Source organism: Mus caroli, unplaced genomic scaffold (assembly GCF_978045245.1).
Source record: "Mus caroli unplaced genomic scaffold, Mus_caroli_1 scaffold_15, whole genome shotgun sequence".
Classification (NCBI taxonomy): Eukaryota; Metazoa; Chordata; class Mammalia; order Rodentia; family Muridae; genus Mus; species Mus caroli.
This window is the reverse complement of record NW_028227270.1, coordinates 20,043,025-20,049,670: the sequence shown is the minus strand read 5'-3', so window position 1 is coordinate 20,049,670 and position 6,646 is coordinate 20,043,025.

Below are 6,646 nucleotides of genomic sequence, written 5' to 3'. Positions count from 1 at the left end.
AAATAACTTCAGAATAAAGTCAGAGATAGTGTTAAAAATAACTATTAGAAACTCTAATAAAAAGTTAATAAAGCAACAATTTTATATTGATTTATTTTAAAAATTGTATGTGTTGATGCTGAGAGGTGAGGGGGTATGGACCACAGTGCATATGTGGAGGTCAGAGGACAACGTTTGGGAGTCAGTTCTCATCTTCTGTTGTGGAGGTTTCAGGGATGAATTCAGGGTGTCAGGCCTGTACCTACATCCCTTATTTTATTTTAAATAAATAAAAAAATCTGCATCTTTCTACCTTAGTTGTTTTCCAAGTGTTGGGATAATAGTCACCCACTACAATTATAAGGAACAAATTCCAATATGCAATATCCTATTGCATATTTTTCTAGCTCAGTGGGCATTTCTAGCAAAATGGGTCCCTTTCTCTGAAGGCCATTAACTATCATTGGCAGATACATACACACATATCCAGCTTGTGAATAAGGATTCCAGATCCTTGCAATTACATCATCAAAATATAATGATTTTGGAAACATGGGTGGCTCATAGTTCATTTAGGAGAGAGCACATGACTTCTTTGCTTCATAATTGCAAGGCACTTTCATATCTAGGCTTATAAACATCATTAGCGTTATTAACTCATTTGTATTTTTACTGCATTCACCTTTCTGGGCAGATCTACCTCATCCACTTATGACCAATGTCAAAGGAATTTTGTTTTATGGTCATTGGAGGAGAGAGAAGAATGTTGTCCTAGGCATTTTCAGCAAATCAGGCCCTCTTGGGTTTGTGATTGGATCACAGCCATTCATAGAGACATTCTTCTTGATGAGTGGCTCACTTGCTTACAACACTTTATTCTTTTGTCCTTAGTGCCATCTAATTAAGCCTAGACTTTTAGGAAATCCATCTAGGATATCATCATCAGAAAATGCAGTCTGAGATCTTGCTTATAAGACCTTTCTTTATATTAGTGTGATTTGTCTAATAGTTGTGAACATATCATTCTACATAATTATTATTTGCCTTATATGTATAAAATAAACATGATTCATTCGTGAGTGCATGAAAAGATTGGGAAACCCCCACAGAGATGGTATGTCTCTCCTTGAATGCTATAATTTGGGGGTAAGATGATAGAAAAACTGAGAGTGATTCAGTATTGATCTTTTATTTCACTATTGTGTCAATTTCTTAGCGAATTTCATATTTTTCACATTTTTTAGTATTCTTAATCATAGTTGGCTAATAACTGATAGATAATGATCAAATTATGCTTAGGGGGATGACACCTAGCAAATATTTCATGGCAAAGGAAAAATAAAGTCACTAAGACCCCCATATGCATCTTATGTTTTTAAAAATTACAAGCTAGAATAAATTGTATTTTTCTAGAGAGTTTAATGTTTTCCTGTTATTTTGTGGACTTCTAATAAAGAGTAGGATCATTAAAACAAATTCAAATGAAGAAAAATGAAGTTCAAAAGCTCTGATGCCATCCTATACTCTCTAGCATTAGACCTGCCACATGGTAGACCCATGTGAAGATGTTTATGATGGTATCCTATGTGAGCTACTTGGATCAGGGCAGTTCCCACTTGCCATGCTGACAGGTCTAGAGAATAGCTGCAGACATGAATGGACAAGGTGAATAAATTTAATTCTATGGCAACTATACCCTTAAAAGGACCTAAACACTCAGTTTTGCTATGCATATTTTCCATCATAAGAAGTCCAGTCATATTTATTGAATGCCTATTTTCTGTCCAATGCATGATAATTCCGATCTGTCATCATCAGCCTCATATAAATATAAATGGCTTTTCCTTGGGTGTATGGGAAAGGCTTGCAGAGACCAAGCTGCCTCAAATCATAAGTGCACAGCAACGGAGCAGGAGTGAGCTCAACAGAAAGCCCCCGAAACTGCTACTCAGCACCATGCTTGATACTGCATTAGTGGCACAGGGCAGGGTAGGGCAGGGAAATGAATAGTCCAGTCATTTCTGCCATGTCCTCCATCTCTCTTTTCCTCTCTCCCTTTTTTATCCCTCCCTCCCTCCCCTCTACCTCCTCTCTCTCTCTCTCTCTCTCTCTCTCTCTCTCTCTCTCTCTCTCTCTCGCTCGCTCGCTTGCTCGCTCTCACTCTCTCTGTCTCTGTCTCTCTGTCTCTCTGTCTGTCTGTCTGTCTCTCCTTATTTTTACTTTTTTTATTAAAATATTTTCTGGTGAGATGGCTCAGTGGGTAAGAACACTGACTACTCTTCCGAAGGTTCTGAGTTCAAATCCCAGCAACCACATGGTGGCTCACAACCATCCATAATAAGATCTGACACCCTTTTCTGGTGCGTCTGAGGACAGCTACAGTGTACTTATTTATAATAAACAAATAAATAAATAAATCTTTAAAAAAATATTTTCATCCAATATATTTTGGTCATATTTGCCCGGACCCTCCTAGATCCTCCCTACCAACCAATTTCATATTCTCTGTCTCTCTCAAAACACCAACAAAAATAAAAACAGCAGCAGCAGAAGCAGCAACAACAACAACAAATAAAACCAAAACAAACAAATTCAAAAGAAAATAATACAAAAAATGCCAAAACAAAACAAGAGAGATATATAAAAATGTGGAATCCTTTACGTTGGCCAAGTACAAAGCATGGGGCCTGCCCTGGAGTATGGTTGATATACACAGAGACACTCCTCCTAGCACGTCTGCCCTAAATGGAATGTCTGTTTGCTTTTAAATCAAATCTCTACCCTAAAGCTCAGGACCTATATGGAAGAAGAGGTGGAAGTATTTTTAAAAGCCAATGACTCCTCCTGCAGATGCATAGGTAGATAGAAATATATTAGAGGCTGTGATAGCATGCACAAGGCCTGCGTGTATCCTTCCTCTTTCTAAACTTTCATTCCAGGCTGAGGTTCCTTAGTTCCTCTTACAATCTCTCCTGGTTTCTTTGAGGACTCTTTAAAAATCAATCTTTACAAGGAATAACGTGCATTTTTTTCTTTTGCTAAAGTAGTTATTGACACCCTCTGAAGTGAAGGTGAACATTACCTATGTCCCAATGATCAGAGGCACAGTTTTCCACAGCCAGCTGGTCCATCTGTCCTGAGCTGGGTCTGTGTGGCTCCTCTCTGGCTAGGACAATTTCCATCCCTCCTCCTTGCCACTCCTCTACCACGTAGTAGTTATTTTCGTAAATTGCACCAGCTCTGTAGATGTCCAGTTTGATTTGACTTGATGGTGTCTTGAGGAAAGTCATATGAGATTAGTGAGCTGTTAGTGGACTTGTTCTCTGCAACTTAGGTGATGGAAAGAGAATTTTAATTATCACACCATTCTAGAGAGTTTTATGAATGAGATGCACAATAAGCATTAACATTCTTTTCTAATTAAAATTACATTGATGTGAGTAACAGGGCCTGTGTAGGCAGCAGGATAACGGCCACCATTTGTGGGGAAGGTTAAATAGTATTACTCACAACTCAGAGCTAAATATTTTTAGGGGAGGGATGAAATCAAGGTGAAGGGCAGGGAGTGTCTCAGAGTTGCAGTTCCTGCCTGGGCCAGCTGCGGGAAGTTGGTGTGGGAGAGCCAGGTGAATGGTCTTTTTCTTAGGAGGAAGGTGATTTGAGGCACCCAGAGATCCAGGTTACAAGGAAGGCACTCAGATTGATTGCTTATTGTTTCTCAGAGTGGTCCTGAAACTCCCTGAATTATCTGCTAGAAATGAAGATTCCAGTGTTTCACTCTTAGTCCATGGAGTCATGAATCCCTCTGGTGATTGTTCTTTACGATAAGAGTCTGAAAATTACCACTCTTTGGGCTTCTGTTCAAGTGGAATGGGGGATTAAATACCAGGATTTATGGGCTGGCTATCGAGTCATATAGGCTCTGCCACAGGAGCCAGGAAGTAGGGATGCACGAAGATCAGTCAAACAAAGACCTCCTTCAGGAGACTTTTGTGTGACTGATTGGAAATTCAAAATGTCAGCAACTTTGTCAGGCCTGAGGTAAGAAATGTAGTGGGTGGGTGTTTATCTTCCCCCACAAGACGGCCTAGAAGCCCTTTGTGTGCCGGGGCTTGAGAGCTGTTGGGCCCTAAGTTCTGTTTTGTGATATCAATATGCCTTCCTTCACTTGACTATGGGAAGGAGATTAAACTCACAATTTTAGTTTCCCCTTACGCCTTTCTAAACCACAGGATATTCTGTTGCCAACCCAATAACCAAGTTTCCTGCATGTGAGCGATGTCCAGGGCTCAGTCAACACACTTGCTTGACTTTGATAGAGATATAACTTCTCCAGCAGACGTCTTAGTTCCTGCTGATGAGAGCACTTCAGGTAAGTAACGGACAAAGCACATGGCACACATTGTGAGAAAAATCAGACAGTGGGGACTCAGAAGTGTGTGCTCATGTGTGTGAGAATGCATGCCGGACTTCCGAGAGCCCTCTACTGAGCCCTGTGAGTTTTGACTTTATCCTTATGGCAGTGAGCCACGGGAGTGTCTTAAGCTACAGGATCGATTAGGATCGGATTTCCCTGGAGCCTTCGAAGCTGTATGGCTGGGTGGTTAATTGGGTCACATTCACAAGAGGAGCGGAACCGGGCCAAGTAATTTGCTTAGTTGATTTACCAGGACAGGAAGTGCATGTTTGGAGGGATTTGATGCTGGGTAACCCACTATGTCACATGCTGGACCTGGGCTCCATCCTTCTCCCTTGTCCTCACTGCTCACTTTTCTCATGTGTGTGAGGGAAACAGACAGGATTCTTCTAGCTCCAAGTAGGAGATGAGAAAGACAGTTCTGGGAGTACACTCATCTTGTAAGGTTTTTCATGTGTTCTTCAAAAATCCAAAATCAATGATTATGAAAGAGGCACAAATGTTAATATTCAAGAATGTGCCAGGGGACTTGCTCCTGTTTTCTTTTATTCTTCAGAAAGCACAGGACCCATGAGCCAGAAACCAGTAGAACTGGTTAGCAACCCAGGTCAGCAGGAGCCAAGGCCAAGGGAAACAGAGGGTGTGACTTTTTTCTGACTATAGCCTTTTATTTCGTTTTTGAGTTTTACATCTTGATAATGGTGGTTTACATCACCAAACAAACAAACCACCACCACCACCACCACCACCACCACCAACAACAACAACAACAAAACAACAAAAAACAATCAAGCAAACAAACAAGAAACCAACAAAGTTTAAATTAGCAAGGATAGAAAAAAAATGAAGTCCGAACTCAAAACAAAAACAAAAGAACTACTATGTCAGACAGATTAAAAGAAAGCCTATATATTGCAAAGATCACTAAGAATTATGGAATCCAGTGATAATTTTTTACAGAAAAAAAAAAACTGTACAGACATCTTGGATCTTATTTAGTTGGTTGTTGGTACTCTATGAGCTACAATCACGGGGGACCTAGGTTCCCACTGTGGGGTAAGGGAGTTACCAGTATGAACTGGGTGGTGACAATTCTTTTTTACTTAAAATTTTAAATTATTTAAGTTGGCATGCAAAGTCCTGGATTCCACTATGGCATCACACGTGTCTATCTCTGTGCTTCTTTTCTAATTCATCCCACCCTTGGTCACCCTCACACGTCCCCACTGTACCCCAACCCTTCTGCTTTCCTTTCACATGCCTCCTCTCAGCCCCACCCCGACCGGGCAACTCTTGCCTGAATTAGATATCACCAGGGAGCTATGGAATGTAGTAGTGCTTCTCTATTTCTAAGTCCTGCTCCCACCTATTAGTTGATATTATTCAGTAAAAAGGAGTGTTTCATTTTCCTTCCCACTTTTAAAAAAATAATTTAATTGAATGGATTCTTTTTTTTAAAGAATATATATACATATACAGTATACTCATATATACAGTATACTCATCTCATTTTATATATATATATATATATATATGAGTATACTCATATATAGTATATACTCATCTCATCATATATATATATATATATATATATATATATATATATATATATTTATATATGAGTATACTGTAGCTGTCTTCAGACACACCAGAAGAGGGCATCAGATCCCATTACAGATGGTTGAGAGCCACCATGTGGTTGCTGGGAATTGACCTCAGGACCTCTGGAAGAGCAGATGGTGCTCTTAACCGCTGAGCCATCTCTCCAGCAACCCTGCCTCCCCCCACACACTTTTACTTTTTAAATATCAGGTTATCTGACCTGCTTTAAAAATAATATATGTCTTCTAGTTGTCATTTAGGTGCTCGTTGTTTCTTCAGTGAACAATCCTTCGTGTGGGGCACTATTGTCGTCTTGAGATTTCACTACCATACGAAGAAATGAACTTTTGGAGTAATTAGTTTGCATTGAATCTGCTAGCAACTGATTCAATAGCACAGAACAAAAAGTAAATTTAAAAGTTCAAAAAGTAATGTTAGCTAGATGCAATAGGTGATCTTTGACTGGATCCCAAAGATTCATGCGACGGTCTACATAAAAACACATGTATATGCACACTCAAAAGCACATACAAATACACACAAAACACCCATTCCATATGAAGCTATGGAAACAATGACTGGAAAACTGGGGAAAAGGGTCTGTGTTAAAGAACAATGAGTATTTTATCAGTTTATGATCATCGTGTC